This window comes from Podarcis vaucheri (assembly GCF_965113315.1).
Source record: "Podarcis vaucheri genome assembly, chromosome: 11".
NCBI classification, from domain to species: domain Eukaryota; kingdom Metazoa; phylum Chordata; class Lepidosauria; order Squamata; family Lacertidae; genus Podarcis; species Podarcis vaucheri.
Window position 1 is genome coordinate 42,260,467 of NC_138749.1, and position 13,560 is coordinate 42,274,026.

Below are 13,560 nucleotides of genomic sequence, written 5' to 3' on the forward strand. Positions count from 1 at the left end.
TCACAAGGCTGTCACATTCAGCAAAAGGTTTTCAGAACATCCTGCACATTAAAAGAATTTTCTTAAGGAAAAGCAGCAATGATGCCATGAGTCAGATGTCATCAAAACATTATTCAATTGGGGGGGGGGGGAACGACAGCAAAGCAGAATCAGTCAGCTCATCACCCAAGGTGAAATAATTGGGACCACACTTTTAAAAAAAAAATAGGATGAGCCATGCCTTTAGTCAGACACAGACAACAATGCCATTTATGAATCTTTGTAGCACAGCATGTACCATTTAGTTCACCAAGGGTGGCTCACACCCACTGTGACAGACGCCTAAGCCTTGTACAACTGGAGCTCATCAGGCTCTAAGAGAAATGAATAAACAAGGCCATAAAGGTTTTAAAAGCTCAAAGTTGCTATCTTGTTAGTACAGGAAATCTTGAGTCATTATGAATCTCTCAACAAAGGCTGCTACCAACTCTGCAATGAAACTATAAATGTATTGTGACGCTTGGAAGGAGACCACCCTGAAACAACATGCATTTGTCTACTTGGTAGTAGTGGAGCTCTTGGGTTATATTAGATGGTGTATTCCTTCAAAATGGGGTAAGTAATTGCTGCCATTGGCAGAGGTGGGTGTGGGCTCTTGCTTATTCTGCTGAGTGTTGTCCTAGACTTCTGCACTGACAGCACAACAACATTGTGATAATATGCAAACCAACCAACTGGAAGGTCTACAACTTAGCCTCTCCCAACATACATTATGCCATCAATCATTATGCCATGGGACGTGGGTGGCGCTGTGGTCTGAACCACTGAGCCTCTTGGGCTTGCTGATCGGAAGATTGGCGTTCCGAATCCCCGTGACAGGGTGAGCTCCCATTGATCTGTCCCAGCTCCTGCCAACCTAGCAGTTTGAAAGCATGCCAGTGCAAGTAGATAAATAGGTAGCACTGCGGTGGGAAGGTAAATGGCGTTTCCATGCGCTCTGGTCTCATCACTGTCCTCCGTGTGCCAGTAGTGGTTTAGTCATGCTGGCCACATGACCCGGAAAACTGTCTGTGGACAAACGCCGGCTCCCTTGGCCTGAAAGCAAGATGAGCGCCACAAGCCCATAGTCGCCTTAGTTCTCTGAGGATTGAAAGTTAAATCACTCTTTGAACTGTAGCTCTGTGGGTGGAAAAGGACTCTAACAACTCTCAGCACCCTTAGCAAACTACAGTTCCCATGAGACTTTGGGGACAGCCATGGCTGTTTAAAGTTGTCTGATACTGCTTTAAATGTATTGTGCAGGTGGGACCACTTGCTTCCTTCAGAAGAAATTATATAGGCAATGCTGCACGTCTGTAGCCACAAGATAAATTAGAAGATTACAGAGACTAGTCAACAAATCTTAGAGCTACTTTTGGGCAGCTCAGCCCCATGAATCTAACATAACAGTAGCGCTGCAAGAGGTGATTGATGCCATGACACCAATGAGTAATTGATGGCAGTGTCCGTCTGCCCAGGGCATTGCTAGGAAACACCCCTTCTTGCAAGATGTGAACAGACTTTGTTTATGATAGCCTCTACAGTTTTGATAGGACTCAAAGGCCTCTGCTATAGGATGTTATAGAGGCAGACTTTCCAAGTCTTCACAAGAGCATTTTTATATGTTCTGACAGCATACAGCTGTGCCTCACAGACCAGCTCTGGTTGGTTTCCAGTGGTGCAGTGTGTGTATATGTATTTTATTGGAAACCAGCAGTGGTATTGTTTGGGATATCTCAGGAACCAAAAGATCAGTGCCGTTCTGAAAGGTTCAGTCCCCATCTTGATTCACAGTGAAATGTAACTGTATCCAAACATTGACAAAAAAATCCCTTCCCCTTGATCTCAGGAACCATCAAATTATATTGATGGTATCTTGATGAGGTGTCCAAATACATAACAAACAGACAGACAAACAAATAGGTTTCCTAAATGTGTCGTAGATACATAAGTCCTTTGAAAGTTTGGTTGTATGGATTTGTGTGAAAAGGGATATGGCATTTCATGTGCACAGGACTCCTGAAACATGCACACAATCCATCCTGAATATGCATTAAAATATGTTACCCGCTTATACCAGAACAATGGAAATATATGTTAACGTGATACATGAACTCTCACTGGAGCTATATATGTATATAGAAAACCCATGTTAACTTGGCTGAAAGTCTACTCACATATAGTTTGATCATGAGGTAGAAGATGAACTGCATTAACCCGCTTAAACAAAGCTCCGTTAAATTGTGGAAACTAAAATAAATCAGCAGCCCCATCTACAAAAGCAGCAAAGATCTGTAGCCCACACAGCTGCTGCCAGCAACCAACCAACTGCTGGCAGACTTCCTCCCACTCGAGACTTTTAAAAGGAATCCTCCCTTTGGTTGCTGCCCACAAGAGCAGATTTTCTCTCTTGAAAAAGCCATTAATCACACTCAGTTCTTTGTACTGGTGGGGTGGGGGGTGGGGAGGTAGAATATCCCCAGATAGAGAACGAATATAGCTGAAGGAAAAAACACACCTGATTTTAAGCTTAAACTAAGAGAAAGCTTTCTGTTTTGTTTCTTGACGAAATATCACCAGGGCTTAAGCTTTTGCCATAAAGAGTTGTTAAGTCCCTAAATGTATGTAAGTGGGAATCATGCTGTTGATCTTTATTCCACATGGTAGCAGGAAATAAATCGGAAAAGATCCCCCGCATCACCTCATCTTCTCTCCTGAAACCCCAATAATAGGCTATGCTGAAAGGGAAGAGCACAGATTATCTCATCAAAAGATGAAGATCCAATGGAAAAACCATTTCACCCACCACAGACATCCGAAGCATGTTCTAAAGCAAATTATTGTTGACACTTGCATACTCCAAACATCACTGTAATAGTTACAAATATAGTGTGCTCTCTAAATGAAACATGACTTTAACTTGCAATCATTGGGCATAGTTTAGAGTGGGATGGCTGCTAGGGAAGGTGCTGGGCATGAGAGTCTGGTGGTGGAATTTCTCTCATTATGATGACTTCAAACATAAATGAAAATAGAGATTCCGGAGCACTTTTCCCAATCTAGAGTTCTCTAGATGTTTTGGTCACCATGCCTGACCATTGGCCGTGTTGGGTGGATCTGATAGGAGCTGTCATCCAGAGGGAGGCAGGTTCTTTAGAAGGTTGGTTGGTCTGTTCCAGAGAGTAAGAAATCATAAGGGTAAAGGTAAAGGGACCCCTGACCATTAGGTCCAGTTGTGGCCAACTCTGGGGTTGCGGCGCTCATCTCGCTTTATTGGCCAGGGGTGCCGGCGTACAGCTTCCGGGTCATGTGACCAGCATGACTAAGCCGCTTCTGGTGAACCAGAGCAGAGCATGGAAACGCCGTTTACCTTCCTGCTGGAGCGGTACCTATTTATCTACTTGCACTTTGACGTGCTTTCGAACTGCTAGGTTGGCAGGAGCAGGGACCGAGCAACAGGAGCTCACCCCGTTGCGGGGATTTGAACGCTGACCTTCTGATCAGCAAGTCCTAGGCTCTGTGGTTTAACCCACAGCGCCACCCACGTCCCAGATACTCCTTTGCAAGTGTGTAGGTATTGATAAATCGATCACTGGGGCTGAATTTAAACACTCTTCTTTCAAATGCCAGCTCTTGGAAATGCCACCTGGGAGCTGAACTTTCAAGGTCAAGTGTGCAATATTTTTTGGAGGATGAATTGAGGGGGAGGACTCACTTGTGTTCTAAACCTTTTGGAGCCAGACTGCGCTCCAAGTGTTTTTGTGACTCTCTAACGCAGAGATTTAACCAGCAGATGAGAACAGACAACTTTCAAAACAAAGTTCACACAACAATTTGAGACATTTCACAAGGGACCACCTCTGTTATGCAGGCAGAAAAATCAGGGACCTCTCATCTCTTATGATGAGAGTACACGATAGCCTTTTCAATTCTGGGCTCAGTTGAGCTATAGGAAATTTGTAGTGGGTCATTTCCATTTAAAATAGACTAGATCCGCAGACACCAAGCGCATAAAATTCTTAATAGCTGTTATGATGTATCCTTGCTAAAGCCACCAACAGCTCAACAACCCTGAATCCTCTGCCTGCTGACAGAGATGAACTGGGAAGAAACAAAGAGAGAGGGAGAGAGGTAAGGCACGCAGTGCTTCTGTGCCCTCTCAGAATTGCCGTTCATCACTCATTCTTTCAGCGGCTCACTTGCTCCTTTTCTGAGGGAGGTACCATCGCCTAATGAAACAATTAAGGTCTGACAGTTTAAATATGCTCTTCCATTCTTTTCAGGCATAAGTGCCAGCCGTCAAGACAAACTATCCCCACTGCTGTGCTATCAGCAGAGTCGTTGCTGGCCCAAGATAGAGTGCCCTAAAAATAAAAGCCATTCTCTGTGAGGAACTTCATCAAGTCAGGTCATGTCAGGCCCTCAGGGCAAACAGCGCTGAACTCATTTTATTATTCTATTTTTAAGCACCAGCTCCTTGCATTATTCCGTGTGCCCTATATAATGCCCACAAAGCTCACCCGCTGTGCTCAAGGTTTAAATAATGAACAACAAAGGGTTCTATCCCAGTTTATATGCATATTTTTGAATGCAGTTTGGGTAGTAGGTTTTATCTAGACCAAAAATGGGGAACCTGTGACTCTCCAGATGTGGTTGGACCAACCCTCTCGTCCCTGACCATTGACAATGTTGGCTGAGGGTAATGGGATTTGGTGGAACACAATCTTACTCGGATATGAGTGATGGCAAAGAAGAAGAATGGAACTTGGTGTCCCAACAACATCTGGAGGGCCACAGATTTCCTGCCCCTAACTTTGAACTTAATTAGGGTGCAATGCTGTATACATGTATCTGGGGGAAAGCTTCATTGAAATTCAGTGGGTCTTACTTCTGATTAGGCATGTGCAGGACTGTACTGTTTGTTCCACTAATGGCCAGGATTCACCCTGGCTGTAATTAAGAGCCATAGCTGAGTCAGTACTCCTGTCCAAAAGCATGTAAGTGCAGCTGTTACTGAGATACGTGTATTAGACAATGAGTCTTGCTTCTATGCATCCTTTCCACATCTGCAGTGTATAATTTTGCTGCATGTACAGAATGGCTTCGCCAGTTGTAGTGATAAAGTATACTGATTTTTTAAAAAACAAACAAACATAACTTTATTTTAATTTTTTTGAATATTACCATTTTCTGCTTCTCAATATTCCCGCCCCCCATCAGTGTTCCTTCATGATTTCCCTGTGAAACATGGCAGTTCAGGCAAAGAAAGGCAATATACCCAGGGAAAATAAGCAGCTCTGCATTGAACATTGTTCTGAAAAAATGGCTTGTGTTACCACAATTTCCCATACAAACAAGACCCACACCTATTTTTCACAATCACTATGCTGCTGATGTACAATATATCTATATCAAATAGTTTCTAGGGTGCCATATGTGAACGCTCTTATCATCTTGGCAGTTTTAAAGGATCATTGTGACAAGTGGTGCATGTATGCATCTGTGCATATAGCATAAAATAGGATTCCTCTTATTTTTCCAGAACTTATACATTTGTGCCAATTGACATGTGATGGCTGCAGAAGCTTCAGCAAAGCACCGCCCATCATCTCTGCCATGCAACCAAGTCATTGGCCCACCTGTGATAAACTGAGTGAGAAAATTCACATAACCCCTCGTAGACAGCTGACTGTTGATGGTATCTAATCACCAAGTGGTTGTTGAAATCACCACCTAACAAGCTTGTGTGAATAGACTCTCCCCCATGACTCTGTGACCTCTAAAAGAGCTGTACATTAGCAATAGTATTTAAGCTACAGGAGTCTAGTCAAATTCCTTGGCTTTTCTTTTAAGAAAAACTTTTCAGTCCAAGAACTGAACCATCTAGATAACACCTAAGTGAAACAGTTTGTATAGATACTGAATGCAGAAATGCCTAAGCACAACACACTGTTGTTGTTTTTAAAAAAAGCGAAACAAAAAACTGAGTCAAATTGCAAGCTAGTAGGTGACTTTTTGTCCACTACACTTTCTCCCTGAGGTGCTAGATCAAATGTTGTGGGTTCCTGTTTTTTTCAAAATTTCTCAGTCGTTAACAAAAACCCTTTGCCTGCAGCCAGGGTGTAGACATTTCATCCACTCCTGACAAGAGAGCTGAAGCAATCACAGGGCAGATGAAAGATGGGCGAATGGTGCCACAGATCTTGTGAATACTTGTGCTCATGAAATACAGTTATAAAAGATAATAAGGACATGGTCAGTATTTGGCATGGACATGTTAAATAATTACAGATCCCTGGCAGACAGGTGTGTCAGTTATAAACTAATGGAGACAGAGCTGATGCCTCACTTTCAAGGGGAGGGGAGCTGGACTAGCAGACTAGAATTTTCTGTTAGCTTTAGGCTTTTGCTGCCACCGAGACATATGAAAACATAAGAGCATAGCTGGACAGTTTGGCTTACGGAGCTTACGGAATGCATGGGGCAATATTTAGCAGAAGACCAAACTTAAGGGGGACACTTCTCCCAGTTAGCAAAACTATCAGTGTTAAGCTGGGGGAGGTGTATGGGAGGAGAATTTATTGGAAGAATGAATTTTGCATCCTACATATGATGGCAGAACCTAACTGCTCCTTGGTATTGTAATGCAAAATTATCCAAATGAATGAAATTACCTAAGTACATGTTGCCCTGATGCTTTCTTCTATCGTCACTAGTTGAACTGTGTGCTTATGCTAGCTATTACAAGACAGAAGCGTAATGTGCCCTTTTACTGGATGCTGCATAAACAGCATCCAGCTGTTGAACAGTTGGCTATCAGAAACCTTCGCCATTCTACTGCTGATCACCCAGACATTTATCCGTAGATCCCAGGCTACTTTTTGCCCATTCCTGACCTAGAGGAGCTACACTGCTCCATGACCAGGCGAGTAAAGAGGCTGCAAAATGAAATACAGCAGGAGGGGGCGGAAAGTCCACCATCGCGTGGACCCCGTAAGTGGTGGGCTCCTAATCCACTGAATTTGTCCATGCAATCTGTTCACCCACTTTGTATACATAAGAATACCAGAATGGCCCGTCTAGCCTAGCATCCTGTTCTCTCTATGACCAACCAGGTGCTGATGGGAAGCCCAGAAGCAGGAGCTCAGCACAAGAGCACTCTGCCCACCTGTGATTCCCAGTAATGAATATCCAGAAACATACTACGTCTGACAGCTTGTCAGTATTGCAGAGACCACCACCACCAGAGATGAAAGTTTTGCTACTTGTGCCTTACTTAATAGGCTGGAGTAGGGTTTCTTTCTATTACTGGCAACACCTAGAACTGGCCCTGCCTCCCTCTGCAGTGCTTCAAAAGAGCTCATTGAGTTACCAATTGCACCACCTTCACACAAGGGGAGAGCGTTGCTATCTGAGACTTACCAGCCAAGCCAGATGATGCTCTTCCCTGTTCCAGCCAACACCTGAGTCTGAAGACTGCTTCTGCCACCTTCATCAACCCCTTTAAAGGGGCCCTGCTGCTACCACCAAGAACAGAACCTACTTCATTTTGTTCTTACAGATAAGTTTTATCAAACAATTGTGATATGTTTGATACTGATGCTGTGTTATTATTGGTTTGTTTATTTTATTTTGATAGGTAATAAGTAAAGGTAAAGGACCCCTGATGGTCTAGTCAAAGGCAACTACAGGGTGCAGTGATCATCTCGCTTCAGGCCAAGGGAGCCGGCGTTTGTCCATAGACAGCATTCCGGGTCATCTGGCCAGCATGACTAAACTCTTCTGGTGTAACGGAGCACTGTGATGGAAACCAGAGTGCACGGAAATGTCATTTACCTTCCCACCACAGTGGTACCTATCTATCTACTTGCACTGGCATGCTTTCAAACTGCTAGGTTGGCAGGAGCTGGGACAGAGCAACGGGAGCTCACCCCGTTGTACAGATTCAAACTGCTGATAGGATTTATATGCTGCTTAATCATAAAACTGTCCAATCAGTTTATATATTATATACATTAAACCTACTGATAAAACCAGCTGTTAAAAGAAGTTGACCTAAAACTTTCAAAATATTAGTAAAACCACTAGTGTTACAAATAAAATTGCATGTTAAGATGCATGTCACAAACCTTGGTCAGCATGCCTAACCATAGCACTTTTTCAGCAGGTGCCAGAAACTATGCAGCTGTTATTATGAAATTATTTTGAATTGTCCTGTATCAGCATTTTAGACAGTGATGTATTTGCTCTTGGGTTCCTGGTCATGCTTTGGCGTGAACCACTTTGAGTGTAATGTGGAACAGCAGTATACAGCTAAAGTGCCAGTGACTAACTGCACAGGTGGGTGCAGTTCTTCTGAGAGCTTGGGCTGGCTCAGAAAAACTAGCTTGGGTAATTTATGAGTTAATGTGACGCTGAATCTACCGCAGTCACAGCCTGTTATAAACACAAACTGTCTACAGGATTGTGCCCTTACAGCACCCTTGCCCTTGCAATAGCCTAGCAAGCACAACAGTTAAATAGTTTAGCTACTGAACATCTCACAGTCCTCCAATGGAATGGTGGCATTTCAGCCAATGCATGAGGTTTCCGGGCTTGTGTCCTTTTACTGTGACATCCCATGAAGAGATTTGCAAATATGCTGTTTGACAGATTGTTTTAGAAGAGGCCTGCATTGAGATGAGTGTTTCTGGAGTGCCGCACGGCACGAGTGGTTTCAGCCTCCCAGCTGTGCCCCTCGACAGATGGGGATGGCGGACGATGCATATGATGTGACAGCACAGTATTAAGTTGAAACCGCAATTACAGAACGGACTGGAGACGAAAACAAGGCCAGTGTCCATCTGATGGAAATCACACTGGATAAACATTTATAGTGAGAGGTCAATGAATTCCACTTTATTTTTGTTTTTTGAAACCACAAGTACTCTAGCACTTGGAGGTCATCCTTCGAAGCTACTAGGAGCAGCACCCCCCGCCTTTTGCTTGCCAATCTTGCCTAGCTATGACGCAGAATGTCTCAAGAGATGTGCAGCCCTAATCTGCTAGCAGGGTGGTGAAAACAGGCCTCCTTTTCTTCCTTGGCCTCTCAGTGAATGAGAGCCAGGGAGCAGGAGGGGAGGTCTCCTAAAATAAGCAAGTATAGGGCCGAAAAACCAAACGTTCAGTTTTGCAATGTGCCCATATGCATGACATCCTCGTGGAGCAGAGGAATATAAAAGCAAGACACCTGTTTGGTAATTCCTGGTTAAAGAATGTGGTGGGAGAGGAGGAAGTATTATCATTTACAGTGGTGGCTTTTCCCCAGAAAGACTGGTGGGTTGAAAGGCAGGGAGGCCAGCAGCAGGCAAAGAGAACTGATTTTAGTTTTACCCCCATCTTCTTCCAAACTGAGTCCTACAAGCACAACACTGAGGAGGAGGAGGAGGAGGAGGAGGAGGAGGGGGAGGAGGAGGAGGAGGAGGAACTTGACAGCCAGGGATGCTGCCTGGACTGGTCAGTAAGAAGGCAGGCAAGTGGGTGCTGTCTGAGGTAGACTGGGATTAGTGGGGCAGTGCCTCATTTGCTCTAATGGACCATCCTCTACTGCTGCCATTACTGCTCCATGTATATATACAGGAAATATAACACCACAAAAAGTCTGATCAGCCTGTGATAAAATGGCTCTAAACTGGGATCTAAAAGAGATCTAAGCTGAAACTTGTCTTCACTGCAATCCCTAATAAATTGTTTTCTTCTTCAAAAACTTCCACTGCGTTCTCAACGTGCCGGCGTTTGTGCCGGCTTTCTATTCCCTTTCACAAGACTTACTGGCCTACTTGAAAGACAGTGCAAAACTTAAAACTTCAAGCTATTGTAAGGACTTTCCAGTCAGTTGCTCCTGAAGAGAATGCAAAACAGCAGCTCCCAACTCTGCTTCAGACGCAAAAGCTGCCCTGAGAATTTCGGGACTAAACCCTTGTGTTCCAAAGCTGAAGGTCACTTTATTGTTGAAACCCTTGAGCCTCCCCAAATGAAGTGCACAGGAGGTGATGATGAAATACAGAGCAGCTAAAGCTCCCGCTTTTCTATGAAGCTGTGTATATCCTGTCTTACTTGTCGGTTGCAGCTGAAGGAGGAAAGGGCAGGGGCGGGAAGGACGGAGCCCCCCCTGCTGTTCCCGGTGGGGTTTCCACACTCAGTGACATCACTGTTTTGTCCCGATCTCGTTATCTGTTCTTGAGAAAAATACCTTTAGTATTCATGGATGCAAAAAACAAAACCCACCCCAAACCCCTCACCATTACACCATCATAAATATTCATAATGCTATGCAACTGGGGGCATTCCATTTAACCTTTTGGCAAAAGTTCTTTGGAAAGGACAAAGGTTTGGAGGAAATTTGGCTAATGAGAACGGCACACAGGAAATGCAGTCAGGCTGCCCCGCTGAAAACAAATGCCAGATAAGCTGTTTTAATAAATAAAAAAAGAAGTGGAGGAAGGGAAGTGCAACCACAAGCACAAGGAACGTCTAGACACTCATTTGCTCTGCCTCTTTAGCCTTATGTGGGAATAGCTTCCTAAGTTCCATCTCACTGCCATCCCCATTGCCTTCCCACTAATGTAAGATGAAGGTCTAAAGCCAATGTAATGCCCTGAAGATGTCTTGTGTACTATTTTCCATCAGCCCCAGCCAGGACAGGATAGGATGATAGGAGTTGTAGGCCACAGTATTTGGAGGGCAGCACCTTGGCTACTTCTCTGAAGTGGGTAGCTTTCTGTATTCATGGAGGCTGCAGTGTGTTTCAGAGTCCCGGAAAAACCAGGCTTCTTAAACCCACAGGTGGCCGAACTACATGAGTCTCAGACCTTGATACCCAGTTGCTGTTGGGCGATGCACACCTCTGCTTGCAGGTAATGTCTGCATGACAGCAAAATGCCTGCATATGATTTAAGTCTTCATGATAATGAGATAATGATAGCAAGAGTCACACGACTGCAGCAACAGGCAAAGGAGCTGTAGAAGTAGCCTGGAAGCAAAGTAGTCACGGCACTAGCAAATCTGCATTTTGAAACCTGGATCTGCCTTGAGCCCATAGAGAAGTTATTTTTTCCTTGTTTTCTTTAACAGCAAAAGGATTACACTGCAGAGGCCCTCAGCCCCACATCTGAGGTCTTTAATGGGACTCCCTGATCCTCAGGAGATGTTTCTTGGAAGCTGGGATTTACAGTGGAAAGAGTATGGGAAATTTTCTTTGTGTGCTTGTTTGGATAGGATCTAATATGTTGGAGTTGACAATATAAGTGTTCCCTGACATTTTTTTTTAATCTGGGATCTCTCATTCACACAAGCAATTCAGCAGTTGACATTACCAGTGAATGAAGATGCTTCTGCAAAGCAATCTTATGCTGCCACAAACAAGTCAGTTTCTCACTCAATCAACACAACGTTTAAAAATCAGGCTGCAGAAGGGATCTGAACACTTCTGCCAATCCCACACAGAATGTTTTCCTCCTAGCCTCTTATTTAAATGGAGTGGGTGTTACACTTATTCGTAGGGGACTTAAAAGAGTCTCTGGGGAGAACAATTATACCAATGTACAGTCATCTTGCAGTGCGGCATGTTTCCTTGGTATTAAAGACGGCATTTCTGATTGAATGAGGCCCATCTTTTGTCCCTCATAGTAGCCGATGAAAAGACTAGGATACAATGAGGGACTTGACAATGCCATGAACTTAATTGCCCCAGGGATATCTCAGCAGGCTAAGTTCTTCCACAGTCAAAGCTGCACATTTGGGGACAGGATGCAAAGAAGGACGAGAATATTCTACTATATAGAGGAGCAGCTTCCATCTGCTGAAGCTTTCCTTACCTTGGTAGCTTCCCAAAGTTCTCCAGCCACCATAAAAGGTACTTGAGCCCCATTTTCGCCTTCAAATTTAGTCCCTCTAGCTGGGGAGATGGACCAAGCTATTTTGCAGTCCTCGTTTCATGTATTTTAGTACAGAACAAAGGGAGAAATCATTTTAGGGTTCATTCAACATCTTGTTATTGGTTGAGGATTTTACCACTTGAGTTAGGAGCACAAGAAGCTGTCAGAACTTTAGTTCATCGGTCTTGCTATTCATACTGACTGGAAGAACCTATCCAGAATTTCAGTTTGGGGTCTTTCCCAGCCCCAGTGGGAGATGCCAGGGACAGAGGCTGGAATGCTCTGTGTGCAGGGCGGATGCACTGCTACTGACTCATGGTCCTTGCCAGCACTCTTGAGTTTGGGGACAGTTTTATTTTCATTGATCTAGTTCTTTTTCTCAAAATACAGGAACTGTTTAGATAAGTTTGAGAAGGGTAGCCAACAGTGTAGGTGGCACCTTAAAAGATTGATTCTTGCATAAGCATTTGGAATTTCCTTAGATACATGAGGTAAAATCCTAAAGTGGAATGTGTTTTGGGGTGGGTGTGTTAAACTTGGGAGCCAATTCTGTCATACTTCTAATCAAAACTCAAATTTATTTAAGTAACCATTGCACAGAAATAACTTGCACTAAAACGATTGATCACTGTTGCTTTGCTAATTTAACATATGTAGTAGTGCAATCAAACAAACATTTTGGTCTCAACTGAGTCCTAAACCACTACTTCATTAAAAAAATTAAATTGCTTAAATATGTTTAAATAAGGCTTTTTAAAAATGTGACTATGTGCAAAGTGGGGGGGGGGAATAGATCAAAGCAACAGCTTAGTTGACCAAAAAACGTAATTTAATGTTGCCTATTGTTTTAGTTTGTAAAATGAGTGACTGTTTAATTATAATAATGCTGGTGCTGCAACTGGTTTAAAGAATATAGATGCATTTCTCTCATTCACAACTGTACAAAAAGAGTGGTTCTTATGTTACTTTGACTTTGCTTCCATTATACTGAAACACTGATTTGAAGGGCTTACACTGTGTCAAATATAACTGATTTTTTTTTTAAGAGTACTTGAGAAATACTAGGTATCCAGCTGACATAATTGTATTTAAAGGAGGCATAGCAAGGCTTCTGTTAGCAATGTACAGATGGCTTTTTTCATTTACTTTGGAAAAAAAAACTCCATGTATTATAATTCTTATTATTTATTAGTATTAGTAGTTTATTTACTTATTTGATTTTTTTTACCTTCAGCATGAGGTCCCAGGGCTGCTTGCTATTTAGAAATGCAATATTAAAATTAGATAAAACAAATTACAGTCAAGAGAACAGGGTGGGTCCTAAAATATTTCTGTATGCATGTATCAGGTGTCAAAGGCCGTGGTAAAGAGGTGCATCTTCACCACAGTGTAAACTACACAAGGAAAGTGCCGGACACACATATGTGGGCAGTGATTTCCACAGCTTCCAGCAGGTTTGTGGTCCTCCAGATGATGCTGAACAACAGCTCCCATCAACCCCAGCATGCATGGCCAATGGCAAAGGATGATGGGAGTTGCAATTCAGCAACATCTAGAGGACCAAAGGTTCCAGACACCTGGCTTAGGGGCTGCCATATTGAATGCTCTTTTCCAGTCTGCCACCCCA